This window comes from Piliocolobus tephrosceles, chromosome 14, assembly GCF_002776525.5.
Source record: "Piliocolobus tephrosceles isolate RC106 chromosome 14, ASM277652v3, whole genome shotgun sequence".
In the NCBI taxonomy this organism is placed as follows: Eukaryota; Metazoa; Chordata; class Mammalia; order Primates; family Cercopithecidae; genus Piliocolobus; species Piliocolobus tephrosceles.
This window is the reverse complement of record NC_045447.1, coordinates 44,494,797-44,506,876: the sequence shown is the minus strand read 5'-3', so window position 1 is coordinate 44,506,876 and position 12,080 is coordinate 44,494,797. Positions and strand designations below refer to the sequence as shown.

Below are 12,080 nucleotides of genomic sequence, written 5' to 3'. Positions count from 1 at the left end.
TTGATAGACATTGGGTTGATTCCACTTTTTGACTGTTATGAATAGTGCTGCTATGAACATTTGTGTACAAGTTTTTGTGTGGATGTATATTTTCGTTTTTCTTGGATATTTTCTTAGGAGTGGAATTTCTGGGTCATATAGAAACTCTATGTGTAGATTTTTGGGGAACTGCCATTTTCCAAAATGGAAAGTATCATTTTACTTTCCCATTTTACATTTCCCCAGTACATGAGGGTTCCAATTTCTCCACATCCTCACCAACAATTGTTATTATCTGCTTTTTAAATTATAGCCATCTTGGCCGGATGTGGTGGCTCACACCTGTAATCCCAGCACTTTGGGAGGCTGAGGTGGGCAGATCACTTGAGACCAGGAGTTCGAGACCAGCCTGGGCAACATTGTGAAACCTCGTCTCTACAAAAAATACAAAAATTAGCTGGGCTTGGTGGCATGTGCCTGTAGTCCCCACTACTTGGGAGACTGAGGCAGGAGAATAGCTTGAGCCCAGAAGGCTGAGGGCTGCAGTGAGCCATGTTCATACCACCCTACTCCAGCCTGGGTGACAGAGTGAGACCCTGTCTCAAAAATAAAAATTTATATATGTATAGCCATCACAGTAAGAGTGAAGTGGTATCTAATTGTGATTTTGATTTGCATTTCTCTAATGGCTAATGACGTTGAACATATTTTCAAGTGCTCATTGGCTATTTGTATATCTTCTTTGGAGCAATGTGTATTCAGCTCTTTAGCCTATTTTTATTTTAATTTTTAATTTTAATTTTTTTTCTTTGAGATGGGGTATTGCTCTGATACCCAGGGTAGGGTGCAGTAGTGTGATCTGGGCTCACTGCAACCTCTGCCTTTTGGGCTCAAGTGATCCTTCCACCTCAGCCTCCCAAGTAGCTGGGATCACAAGCACACACCATCATACCCAGGTAATTTTTTTGTATTTTGGATAGAGATGGGGTTTCACCATGTTGGTGAGGCTGGTCTTGAACTTCTGATCTCAAATGATCCAACTGCCTTGGCCTCCCAAAATGCTAGGATTACTGATGTGAGCCACCGCACCTGGCCTAATTATATACTTAAATTTTACTTTACAAACGTAAGATCACAGTCCAAGAGGTTAACTATAATTTCAAATTTTATCACCAGCCACTTGTGCTATTTTATCACATTCGAAAATATTCACTCTTACTATTTACTTTAAACAGTGATCTATAAATTTGTTTAGACAATAATAATTAAGGACCTTTTCTTCTTTAGGATGATAAAAAAATTAATGATGTATTGAAGATACTACTAAAGAAACTTTTCTTTTGGATTATGGCCTCTGCATTGAAGATCTGTAGGATTTTTAAAAATTAATTTTCAAATCTTTCCATGACCTCTCTGTTCTAAGAAATATCATCTTTGTAATAATTTGTGTGATTACTTTACAAATCAAAAATTGATTCACAAGACTGTATTACCATAATCACTAATTTTAAGTCTCTTAAATATTTTCTTTATTTTCTTTTTTCTTTTTTTTTTTTTTTTTTGAGACGGAGTCTCGCTCTGTCGCCCAGGCTGGACTGCAGTGGCTGGATCTCAGCTCACTGCAAGCTCCGCCTCCTGGGTTTTTTACGCCGTTCTCCTGCCTCAGCCTCCCGAGTAGCTGGGACTACAGGCGGCCGCCACCTCGCCTGGCTAGTTTTTTGTATTTTTTTAGTAAAGACGGGGTTTCACCATGTTAGCCAGGATGGTCTCGATCTCCTGACCTTGTGATCCTCCCGTCTCGGCCTCCCAAAGTGCTGGGATTACAGGCTTGAGCCACCACGCCCGGCCGTCTCTTAAATATTTTCTATATTTCTTTTCTTGATCATAAAATGTCAATAATATGGATATGCTCTTAATATAACAAAATATTTAATTATCTCAGTTTCCCATCAATCCACCAGTCATTTATTAATTACATTGGCCATTTCCATTGATTGGCAGGAGGCTCCTCCATGAACATCTCCCATGGTTTCCACTGCATCATTTATCTTGCCAGACTTAGTTCATTTTCAGCCTGAAGAATCACCTCTTTTATTTGAACACCTTGAAGTTGGTCTTCTGATTGTTTAACATCTGGTTCTGCTTTAACCATAGCCAGCTTCTCATTTGCAATCTGTTCTGTATACTTTCTATATGCTGCTTTTTTAGGGGTTCGCTTAAGAACATCAAGGATCTTTGTGTACAATATTCTTAGCCTCTTACATTTTAGCAGACTGATTTTAGTTGCTTGTCTTGTGTGGGCTCTTGCATACAGCCAGTTCCACAAGGTCAGTGGTCTTCTTCAGCACACCTGCCATGACGGTCCCGACAAGCCAATTGGATCTTCTTTAATTTCTTTCAACAATATTTTGTAATTTTTAGAGTATACATTTTCTCCAAGAATATAATTATATATATAATGTTTTATATAATTTCTTTAAAAAATAGGAGAAGAAATAAGAAATATGCACTTAAAACTGCCTTTTATAATTATATAACTACCTTTATCAGTGCTGTATGTTCTATCATGTGGATTTGAATTTCCATCTGTATTTGCTTGCTTTCAGCCTAGAGGATTTCTTTTAGTATTTCTTGTGAAGTGGGTCTGCTAGCAATGAATTCTCTTTGTTTTTGTTTATGTCTCTTTGTTTTGTTTTGTCTTTATTTTGCCGTGGTTTTTGAAAGATAGTTTTTCTGTTTTTAATGTTTTTGGTTGGCAGGCTTTTCTTTCAGTACTTTGAATATGTCAGCCTGCTGTCTTTTGGCTTCCACTGTTTCTGATAGGAAATCAGCTGCTAATGTTATTATCATTCCCTTGTATGTGATGAGTTATTTGTCTCTTACTGCTGTCAATGTTTTCTCTTTGTCTTTCAAGCACTTTTACTATTATATGTCTGGGGTGGGTTTCTTTGAGTTTGTAGAGTTTCTTGGATGTGTAATGTTTTTCAACAAATTTGGGAAGTTTTCAATCATTATATCTTCTAATACTTTTTCTGTTCATTTCTTTCTCTTCTCTCCTGGTAATCCTATCTCACTCATATGTTAGTACACTTAAGGGTGTTTCACATTTCCCTAAGGCTATGTTCATTTTTCTTTATCCCTTTTTCTTTCTGTTCTTTAGATTATATAATCTCTATCAATCTATCTTCAAGTTTGATGATTCTTTGGCCAATTCAAATCTACTGTTGAACACCTCTAAGTGAATTTTTCATTTTGGTTATTGTACATTTAATTTTGGAATTTCCATTCAAAATAGTTTCTATCTCTTTATTACTATTCTCTATTTGATGAGAAATTGTCACCATAGCTTCCTTTACTCCCCCACCCCTCACCAGAGGTAGAATTGCTGGATCATATAGTAATTTTATTTTTAACTTTTTTGAGAAACTACCATACTGTTTTCCATTTTATATTTCCACCAACAGTGCACAAGGGTTCCAATTTCTCCATAGTCTCACCAACACTTGTTATTTTGTGTGTTTTTGTTTTTTTTAATAGCAGCCATTCTAACAGGTGAGATGGACTATCTTATCTCATTGTAGTTTTGATTGCATTGCCTTAATGATTGAGTAATAAACATTTGTTCATGTGCCTGTTATCCATTTGTATAGATTTTTGGAGAAATGTCTATTTAAGTTATTTGCCCTTTTATTAATAGCACTTTTTTGTTGTTGTTTATTTTGGGTTTTGGGAGTTCTCTCTATATTATGGATGTGAGTCCCTCATCAGATATATAATTTATAAATATTTTCTCCCATTCTGTGAGTTGCCTTCTTACTCTGTTGACATAGTCTTATGATGCACAACATTTTAATATTTTCATGAGGTCGGGCGCGGTGGCTCAAGCCTGTAATCCCAGCACTTTGGGAGGCTGAGACGGGCGGATCACGAGGTCAGGAGATCGAGACCATCCTGGCTAACATGGTGAAACCCCGTCTCTACTAAAAAAAAAATACAAAAAAAAACTAGCCGGGCGAGGTGGCGGGCGCCTGTAATCCCAGCTACTCGGGAGGCTGAGGCAGGAGAATGGCATAAACCCAGGAGGCGGAGCTTGCAGTGAGCTGAGATCCGGTCACTGCACTCCAGCCCGGGCGACAGAGCGAGACTCCGCCTCAAAAAAAAAAAAAAAATATTTTCATGAAGTCTAATTTGTTGATTGTTTTCTCTTTTTTTGCCTCTGCCTTTGGAGTCATATCCAAGAAATTATTGCCAAATTCAATTTCATGAAGCTTTTGTCCTGTGATTTCTTCTAAAAGATTGATAGTTTTTGGTAGGTCTTTGGTCCATTTTGAATTTTTTTTTTTGTATTTGGCAGTACAAAAGAATCTCTTTTGCATGTGGATATCTAATTTTCCCAGCACGATTTATTGAAAAAAACTGTTCCTTCCTAAATAAATAGTCTAACTTCTCTTGACAAAAATCACTTGATATGAGGGTTTACTTCTGGGCTTTTCATTCTATTCCATTGATCTATGTGTCTGTCTTTATGCCAGTACCACACTGTTTTGATTACTGTAGCTTTGTAGTAAGTTTTGAAATCAAGAAGTGTGAGTCCTTCAGATTTGTTATTTTTCAAAGTTGTTTTGACTACTCAAGGTCCCTTGAGATTCCATATGAATCTTAGGATGGATATTTCTATTTCTGCAAAAATATCATTGGGATTTTGATAGGGGTTGCACTAAATATGTCGATCCTTTAGTTCTTTAAGCATGAATTCCTTTAATTCTTTGAACATAGTTATAGTGGATGCTTGAAATCTTCATTGGCTAAATATGACTTGAGGCCTTTTGCTGGCAGTTTCTCTTGCCTGTGTTCCCCCTTCATGTGTGCATACTTTCTTGTTCCTTTGCATGACTCATAATTTTTTTGTTGAAACTTTTTATTTTTGGTAATATATGGTAGCCACTCTAGATACCGATCTTCCACCCCTCTTTGTAGCTTGCTTTTGTTATTTTTTACTTCTTTATTACTGACTTGGCTAGACTATTTAATTTAGTCTATTATCCCACAGCATGAAGCCTCTGTCTTTCCTCAGAGACTGTAGCCTCGGATATGTGCACATTCACCCTGGGATAACAGTGGTTTTAGCAGAGCCATTTGACTGCTGCTTTTCCTGATCTATTTGTAAAAGTATCTACTTCTGCTGGTATCACACCCAGTGTTAGGCTCCACAAATTGTTATCTGATTGCTTTATTGTTTTTGATCATGTGCTGGGGAATACATTACACCACAGTCTGATTCAATTACATTTGGGCAGGAGTATTTTTGAGGCCAGTCTTTGAGTTTCGTTTTGACCCCAGGAGAATTCTCCTTAGCTGTCTTTTTCCATGGTATTCTGCTGTTGTTGGGTGAAGGGTTTTATAAATATCAATTAAGTTGGATGAAAGTATTGTTCAAGTCTCCTATATTCTTACTAATTTTCTGTTTACTTATTTTTCAACTACTGAGACAGGGATGTTGAAATCTTTGGCTGCAATTACAGATTTGTCTGTTCCTCCTTTCAGTTCTGTCAGGTCTTGCTTTATGTATTTTGAGGCTCTGTCATTAGATATATAAGCTTTTAGGACTGTTATGTTATTCTGATGAATTGACATCTTTGTCATTTTCAACTGACCCTCTTTATCCCTGTTAATATTTTTGCTCTAATATCTACTTTGCTATTAATATAGAGTTGGATCTTTAATTTTTTTTTTTTTTTTTTTTGAGATGAAGTCTTGCTATGTCACCAGGCTGGAGTGCAGTGGTGCAATCACAGCTCACTGCAACCTCCACCTCCTGGGTTCAAGCGATTCTCCCATCTCAGCCTCCCGAGTAGCTGGGATGACAGGCACGCACCACCATGCCCAGCTAATTTTTGTATTTTTAGTAAAGATGGGGTTTCACCATGTTGGCCAGAATGATCTTGACTTCCTGACCTCGTGATCTGCCCTCCTTGGCTTCCCAAAGTGCTGGGATTACAGGCGTGAACCACCGTGACTGGCCGGATCTTTAAAAAATTAATCAGACAATCTTTGTCCTTTAATTTAGATGCTTACACAAATTACATTAAAAATGACCAGGGATATAGTTGGATTTAAATATTTCATCTTGCTGTTTGTTTTCTATTGCTCCATCTATTATTTGTTCCCCTTTTAATCTACCTTTAATTAATATAATACCACCTCACCTATAGTATATAAATGTTGCAACAGTGCACTTTCACTTCGCATCTTCTGGGTTTTGAGCTGTTGTTGTTATATATCATAATTCCACATCTGTTAAAATTCTATACCTTATTACTTTTGCTTCCAATAGTCAACTATGTTATATGTTCCTTCCTTTAAAAAATGTATTAGCTTCCTATTGGCCACATCCAAGCTATGTTTTAAAAGGTTTAAAAATTAGAGTAAAAATATTTTATATTTATTCACATATTTACCATTTCTAGAGCTCTTTATTGCCTGGTATAGATAGGTATTTCCTTCTGATAACATTTTTCTTCCACCTGAAGGACTTCTTTTTAACATTCTTGTAGATCTGGTCTGTTGGTAATAAAGTCTTTCAAATTTTGTATATCTGAAAATATTTTTATTTAACTTCGGTTTTGAGAGGTATTTTGCTTAGTATAGAATTCTGACAGCTAAATTTTCCTTTTAGCATTTTGAAGATATTGCACCACTGTCTTCTGGCTTGCATTGTTTCTGACAATGACTGCTGTTGTTCTTATGTTTGTTCTTCTGTATATAACATGTCTTTTTCTATGATTGCTTTTAAGATGTTCTCTTTACCACTGATTAAAGCAATCGTATTATAATTTGCCTTGGTGTAGCTGTCTTCATGCTCTTCTGCTTGGGCTTTGTTGAGATTCTTGGATCTATGATTTCGTAGGTTTTTTTTAAGTTTGGAAAAATTTTGATCATTTTTTTTCCATTTTTTTTTCTGTCTTGCTTCTTTTCCTGAGATTCTAGTTGTACATATATTAGGCTACTTGAAGTCCCAAAGCTCACTGATACTTTATTTATTTTTTTTTTTTCTATTTTATTTTGGTTAATGTATATTGCTATGGTATCAAGTTTACTAATATTTTCTGCTGCAGGTTCTAGTCTGCTATTAATTTCATCTAATACATTTGAAATATGTTTTAAATTTTGAAATAATTTTAGATTGGCAGAAGAGTTCTAAAGATAGGATACAGATTTCCTGTATAACTTTCAACCAGTTTCTCCTAATGGGAACATCTTATATAGCCATGAAATGTTTATCAAAACTCAGAAATTAGCAGTGGCACAACTAAACATAATTGGCACTATTAATTAAACTATAGGCTTTATTAAAATTTTCCCAGTTTTCCCACAAACATCCTTTTTCTGTTCCTGAATCCAATCCAGGATATCATGTTCATTCATCCATTTGATTTTTTTAATTTCAAAAATCGTATTTTTTATTTTTAAAAGTTTTATTTGGGTCTTTTAAAATCCTCTGTGTCTTTCTTTAATATATGAGGCTTACTTTTAACAATATACCATGTCTTGTGTATATATATATATATATATATATATACACCAGCACACCCTGATGATTATTTTAATTTTTTTGTAGAGATGGAGTCTTGTTATTTGCCTAGGCTGGTCTTGAACACCTGGTCTCAAGTGATTCTCCTCCCCTCAGCCTCCCAAAGTGCTGGGATTACACGTTTGAGCCACCTTACCCGGCCTCAGTCTTTTAAATTTTGTATTACAATGGGTGAAGAAGGATATCTTGCTGTTTTATTTTACATTTCCCTGATCACTAAAAATGTTAAGAATAATTATATTTGTCATTTTTTGCTATTAACATTTTTCTTGTGTTGATTATCTCTTCATATTTTATGCTCATTTTTCTAATTTTGAAAATATTGATTTCTAGAAGTTCTTTATATATTCTCTATAGTATTTCTTTGTGTATTACATATGTGGCAATCATTTTATGTCAGTTACCTTTTTTATTTATGTATGATATCTTTTGTTATATAGAAGTTTACTTATTTGGGGTAGCAAATTTCTTTTTCGTTTTTGTCTTTGTGTAATATCCCCAAGGTTTTAAGTACATTCTCCTTTTTGTATTTTCTTCTAATGATTTAAAAGTTTTACTTTTCAATTTAACTTTTATTTTATTTGGAATTTACTTATTGAGTCAGAGAGGTAGGATAAGTAAGCTTATTTACTTGCCACAATAACATTTATTGTGAAGGTCATTCTTTTCTCATTGATTTAAAAAATGCCACCTTTCTCATATACGAATTTCTTACAAATTTATTAGTCTCTTTCTGGACCCAGTGTTATGTTCTAAAGAAATTTTATTTTCTCTTTCTGTCCTCATGTCACACTGTTTTAATTACTATAGCTTTATAGTGATTTATAACTTTATATTGATATCTGCTAGGCCAAATCCTCTCTTACCAGCCTTTTTAAATCATTTCTTGGCTGTTCTTGCACATTTTCTTTTTCAGATAAATTTTGCAATCAGCTTGTCACATTTCATAAAAATTCTCCTGGGATTTTGCTTTTAATTTATTGGCTAATTTGGGACAGAATTGACATCACTACAAAATCAAGTTTTCTCATCCAAGAACATTGTTTTTTGTCTTTCCATCAATTCAGGTCTTTTAGTTTGTCCTGACTATATGGCTCCTCTCCTTTCAATATGTTAATAAAGTGATTTATATTAATGTGTTTTTTTTCCCTAATGTTGAATTATCTTTGTATTTCTAGGATAAACCTTTCTTCTTCCTTATGTTTTATTCGTGTCATGCATGGATGCTGGATTGACTTCAGGTGAACTGATCTGCTTCAGCTTCTGGGTTCCCCCTGGTGGCCATCAGGCTCTTCTCTGTGATCTTTGGGGATGGGGTTTGGAATAGCGAAACAGGGCTCAGGCCCAGGGAGTTCCCTGTGGCAGCAGGATCACAGATCTAGGAATCCGGTAGACATAAAATCTGTGTGCCCGAGTTATGTAACCATCTGTTTTGCCGCCGTGGGTTCTGTTAGTTTCTGTTTGCTACAAGACCATGAGGAAAGAGACCACATATGTGTTAAAAGAATCTACTCTCTCAGAATCCAACAGTCCATTCACTGACTTGTCCCTTTCTCTAAGCTTTATAATTATCTTTATGTCATTTTCAATGAGGGGAAACCCTCAAATATAGTTTCACTTTTATGAATTTGGATGACTTTTCGTATCAGTAAACTTATAAATCAGAAACTTATGTCCCAAATTTGGTCCAGAAAGTAAGATCTTGCATCTCTGGTATTTTGATAGGGATTGTATTTAATGTGTAGGTCGCTTTGGTAGTATGGTCATTTTTGCAATATTAATTCTTTCCATCCATGAACATGAGTTTTTGTTCTATTTTTCATGTGTCCTCTTCAATTTCTTTCATCAATGGTTAATAGTTTTCCTTGCAGAGATATTTTATCTTCTTGGCTAAATTTATTCCTAGGTATTTTAGAAAATAAATTCTTAACAGTGCTGAAAAGCAAGAGAAAGTGCTACCAGCCAACAAGAAATGTTTGGGAATTCCTGAAAAATGGTAAGCAGATGAGATTGAATTGTTGGAAGAAACCACAGCCAAATGAAGTAAGGAAGGGATTACTGCAATAAGGGGAGTGGTTCTGGAGGTGTTCTTAGTTCAGAGGCAACAGTTACAAGGAAAAGAAGGAGGCACCTGGGGCAACCATCATGATGGCTGGTTAGGGACTCTAAATGACATTGAACATCTTTTTATGTGCTTATTGGTCATTTTTATATCTTCTTTGAAGAAATGTCTATTCAAATCCTTTGCCTGTTTTTAAGTTGGGTTGTTCGTTTTCTTATTAAAGAGTTGTACGAGTTATATATTCTACATATAAGTCCCTTATCGGATATATATATATATATATATATATATATATATATATATTTGAGACGGAGTCTCGCTCTGTCGCCCAGGCTGGAGTGCAGTGGCGCGATCTGGGCTCACTGCAAGCTCCACCTCCCGGGTTCACGCCATTCTCCTGCCTCAGCCTCCCGAGTAGCTGGGACTACAGGCACCTGCCACATGCCTGGCTAATTTATTGTATTTTTAGTAGAGACGGGGTTTCACTGTGTTAGACAGGATGGTCTCGATCTCCTGACCTCGTGATCCACTCGCCTCGGCCTTCCAAAGTGCTGGGATTACAGGCATGAGCCACCACGCCCGGCCATCAGATATATTATTTGCAAATATTTTCTTCCATTCTTTGGATTCTCTTCTCACTTTTTTTTTTCTTTTTTTGTTGGCAGAGTCTCGCTCTCTTGCCCAGGCTGGAGTGCAGTGGCACGATCTTGGCTGACTGCAATCTCCACCTCCCGGGTTCAAGCGATTCTTATGCCTCAGCCTCCCGAGTAGCTGGGATTACAGGCACATGCCACCTTGCTGGCTAATTTTTGTATTTTTAGTAGAGGGGTTTCACCATGTTGCCCAGGCTGGTCTTGAACTCCTGACCTCAGTTGATCCATCTGCCTCGGCCTCCCGAAATATCCCTCCCTGGGATTACAGACGTGAGCCACCATGCCCGGCCTCTTCTCACTTCTTAATAGTGTATTTGGAGCACAAAACTTTATTTTTAATGAAGTCCAATTTATCTAGTTTTACTTTTATTTCTTGTGTATTTGGTGTCATATTTAAGATTCCATTGCCAAAGTCAAGATCATAAAGATTTGAGCTTATGTTTTATTCCCAGAATTTTATAGTTTTAGCTATTACATTTAGATCTTCATTCTATTTTTGTATTTGGTGTATGGTAAGTGTCCAACTTTATTCTTTGCATTTGGATATCCAAGTGTCCAAGCACCATTTCTTGAAAGCACTGTTCTTTTTCCATTAAATGTTCTTGGTATCTGCTTCTAATTTTTTGAAGAGTTTGTGAAACATTCATATTAATGCTTTAAATGTTTGGTAAAATTCACCAGTGAAGCTATGTAGGCCTGTGCTTTTGTTTGTAGGGTAGTTTTTAAAATTACTAATCTAATCTCTTTATAGGTCTTTTCAGATTTTTAATTTATTCTTGAGTTGGTTTTGGTAATTTCTGCCTTCCTAGAAAGTTGTCCATTTCATCTAAGTTATCTATTTTTTTTTTGGTACACAATCGTTATAGTGTTTTTATAATTTTTTTTTGTATCTGTAAGATTGGTAGTGATGTCTTTCATTTCTGGTTCTAGTAATTTGAGTCTTTTCTCTTTTTTTCTCGGTTAATCTAGCTAAAGATTTGAAATTTAGTTAATTTTAAAAAATATCCCACTTGGCCAGGCATGGTGACTCATGCCTGTAACCCCAGCACTTTGGGAGGTTGAAGTGGGTGGATTACCTGAGGTCAGGAGTTTGAGACCAGCCTGGCCAACATGGCGAAACCCTGTCTCTACTAAAAATACAAAAATTAGCTGGGCATGGTGGTGTAGGCCTATAGTCCTACCTCCTCAGGAGGCTGAGGTGGGAGGATTACTTGAGCCTGGGAGGTGGAGGTTAAGTAGCTGAGATTGTGCCACTACACTCCAGCTTGGGTGACAGAGTGAGACCCTGTCTCAAAAAATAAAATAAAAAAAAAAAAAAAGAAAAAGAAAAAAAAAATCCAACTTGTGATTTTGTTAATTTTCTCTATTGTTTTTCTATTCTCTATTTCATTAGTTTCTACTCCAGTGTTTATTTCCTTCCTTCCTCTTGCTATATCTTTTCATTTGTTTTAGAATATATGAAGTATCTGTGATATCCTTTTTAAAAAATTTTATTTGTGCTTTCACTCTTTTTGTTTATTTTCTTTCCTTCTTTATTTTATTTTCTTCCTTTTGAGACAAGGTCTTGCTCTCTCACCCAGGCTGTAGTGCAGTGGCATGATTACAGTTCACTGCAACCTCAAACTCCTGGGCTCAAATAATCCTCTTGCCCCAGCCTCCCTAGTAGTTGGGACAGCAGGCAGGTGCCACCATGCCTAGCTAATTAAAAAATAAAAATAAAAAAAAAATTTTTTTTTAATTAGCTAGGCACTCCGTCTCAAAAAAAAAAAGAAATAAATACTTCTGAAATAATTAA

At 35.9% G+C, this 12,080-nt stretch overlaps 1 pseudogene; it reads right to left on the bottom strand.

Annotated features, from left to right (window-relative positions):
- Window positions 1-1,951: 1,951 nt before the first annotated feature.
- Window positions 1,952-2,336, bottom strand: LOC111535105 (annotated as a pseudogene).
- Window positions 2,337-12,080: the final 9,744 nt, after the last annotated feature.